Source organism: Hemitrygon akajei, chromosome 3, assembly GCF_048418815.1.
Source record: "Hemitrygon akajei chromosome 3, sHemAka1.3, whole genome shotgun sequence".
Classification (NCBI taxonomy): Eukaryota; Metazoa; Chordata; class Chondrichthyes; order Myliobatiformes; family Dasyatidae; genus Hemitrygon; species Hemitrygon akajei.
Genome location: NC_133126.1, coordinates 85,405,959 through 85,409,074, shown reverse-complemented (window position 1 = coordinate 85,409,074; position 3,116 = coordinate 85,405,959).

The window sequence follows — 3,116 nt, the reverse complement described above, 5'->3', positions numbered from 1 at the left end:
AGTAAAAAAAATTCCCTCTGCCTCCCATTTTCCTCTATTCCCCAGTCTGACCTTTTACCTCTTGTTCCTGGATCCCCTCCTTTTTCCCTTTCTCCGATGATCCACTCTCCTCTCCTATCAGCTTCCTACTTCTCCGGCCCTTTACTTTTTCCACCCACGGGGCTTCACCCATCACCTTCTAGCTATCCTTCTTCCCCTCCCCCACCTCCTTATTCTGGTGTCTGCCCCCATCCCCAGCCCTGAAGAAGCAACTTGGCCTGAAACATCAACTGTTTATTCATTTCCATAGATGCTACCCGACCTGCTGAGTTCCTCCAGCATTTTACATGCGTTGGTTTGGATATCCAGTACCTGCAGACTGCCTTGTGCTTGTGATTAACAGTGGCCAGTTTACCTACCATCCCACATGCCGTTGGGAAGTGGACAGAAGGCACAGTAGCACAGTGGTCAGCAGAATGCTTTACAGTATCAAAGATCTGGGTTCAATTCCCGCCACTGTCCGTAGGAGTTTACACATTTTCCTCATGACCGCATGGGTTTCCTCTGGATGCCGTAGTTTCCTTCCACTCTCCAAAGACACACCATCTTATATGTTAATTGGTCACTGTAAATTGTCCCCGGATCAGGGGTTGCTGTGGGGCACAGCTCGAAGAGCCAGGCAGGGCCTATTGCACATGGTATCTCAACAAATACATAAATAAGTTCATCAGAGGACAAGGAGAAGGCACAAACTAACTCCACGTGCACAGCTTTGATGATCAGGATAGAATGGGTGAGAGCATGTCTGAGATTAGGATTAAGTTTGGCACTGGATCACTGCAACTGAAGCAGCAGCTATACTGGCTGTAACATTATGCTTCCCAACGCAACACTACTGTGGAATCTTTGGACACCAACAGAGTAGCATTAAGTTCTGTGAACAGCACCTCAGGAGGAAGGTACTACCCTGGGGGGTGGGGGGGGCCCTGCAATATTGACCAGAATAATACCAGGGCAAACAGTCTTGAATCATGAGGACATGCTACTTGCTATGCCCAGAACTCAGAAGGCTGAGACACGTGGTGCTTGATGTGATCAGTGTTCAGAAGGCAAATAACTGACATCATTAAACATATCAAATTGAGATATTGCAAAACTGGAGCCAGGCTGATCGGAAAGAAAGTCACAATGCCTTACATCTCACAGAAGCTGCTGGTGATCTGAGGCTCTCCCTCAGGAGGACATGAGATGCTGAACAGAATGGAGATTTTAAGCACTTCCGTTTGGGCAGCACTGTATCGGAGCAGCTGCCTCACAGAAAGCCCAGGTCTAATCTTGACATCGGGTGTTTGCAAGTTTTCCCTTGACTGTGTGGATTTCCTATAGGTGCCCCAGTTACCTCCCACATCCCAAAAACGTGGGGGCTGTCAGGTTAGCTAGCTGCTGTATATTACCTCAAGTCTATAGGTGAGCGTAAAATCAGCAGGAAAGGAAATTGATGGGAATGTGGGAAGAATAAAAAGGAATTAATGTAAATCTGTGCTTGATGCTCAGTACAGAGCTGGGGAGCTAGGGGCCTGTTTCCGTAATGTAAGAATCTATGATTCCAATGAGCTGGTTGGATTTTTACTAGGTTGACGGATCAGGTTGCAAAGTTAGTAAACATGACTGAGGCAAATGGTGGGTTTTCAGACCGGCTGAGCAGCCTAGTGTTTCGCTTTCTCCAGGAATGGCCTGGAAAACACGTGCCCTCAGGGAGTGGCGCCGTGGATGACCTGGTCCCTCGCTGATTTCGCCGACTGAAGCATCGTGAGAGACTGAAACTTCGAGACAGCAGACGGTGTGTTTGCTAATCACCGGCTGCAGTCAGGAGAAGGTCCCTGTACTTGAATGATTGTGTTGGCGCGTGGCCAAGTGGTGAAGGTGTTCGTCTAGTTATCTGAAGGTCGCTAGTTCGAGCCTTGGTTGCGCGTGTGTCCTTGACAAGGCACTTAACCACACATTGCTCTGCGATGACACCGGTGCCAAACTGTATGGGTCCTAATACCCTTCCGTTGGACAACATTGGTGGTGTGGAGAGGGGAGACTTGCAGCTTGGGCAACTGCCGGTCTTCCATATTAAAAAACTTGCGCTCTGGAAACTTTCCAAGGTGCAAATCCATGGTCTATCGAGACTAATGGAGGACTACACACACTTGAATGATTCCCCCCCACCGACTCTCTTTTGATGGAATGTCAGAACTTCTCAGTCATTGAGGCAGGAGGCTTGAAGAAGCAAACTTCTGGTCTGCGCTCTTGTTGCACAAGCAACCTGTCACTCTCTCTCATTGGAGAGAGAGAACCTGTCTGAGATTCGGAAGTGCTGGGTTATGGACTGTAGTATTGATATATCGAGGTCTCTTTGGGGGCTTTTGCTGTTGCTTGCATGATGGGTCTGTGGGAGGGGGGTTCAGTGCTTTTTCTGGTGTGTGTGGGGGAGGGTGTTTGATGTTTTTGCTGCTGTTTCTACGAAGGGTGGGGGGTGTTTGAGGCTTCAGTGTTTTATCATTCATTCTATGGGGTCTCTCGTTTTGTGGATGTCTGTGAGGAGTACAAATTTCAGGTTGTATACTGTATACATTCTCTGATATCAAAGCAACCTAAATCTAAATCAGAATCACTCATTAGTTAATTGAACAGGCTCAAGGTTGTGGCTGGAGATACAAAAGGCTGCAGACGCTGGAATCTGGAGCAAAAAAGGAAAAAAACCTACTACAGGAACTCAGCGGGTCAGGCAGCATCTGCAGAGGGAAATGTACAGCCAGTGTTTTGATTGAAACCCTTCATCTGCACTTCCTGGAAAGATTGTGTAATAGAAGCCCCGTTTAATGACAACAGATGAAATGCCAACAGTTCATTTCCCTCTATAGATGATGCCTGTCCCACCGAGTTCCTCCAGCAGTTTGTTTTTTTACTTGACTCAAGTTTGTGTCTGCGCTGCTTTGTTTTGAGCCTCAGTATTCTGAATTCAGCAGTGATGGGGGTCATCTGTTAATTTCCATTACTGACAAGCATTTGGGGGAGGAGGACTAGTCACAAAATCAAGGACACTTTCTATTCTTTCTTAAATAATCCCCTCCACATAGACAAATGTGGAC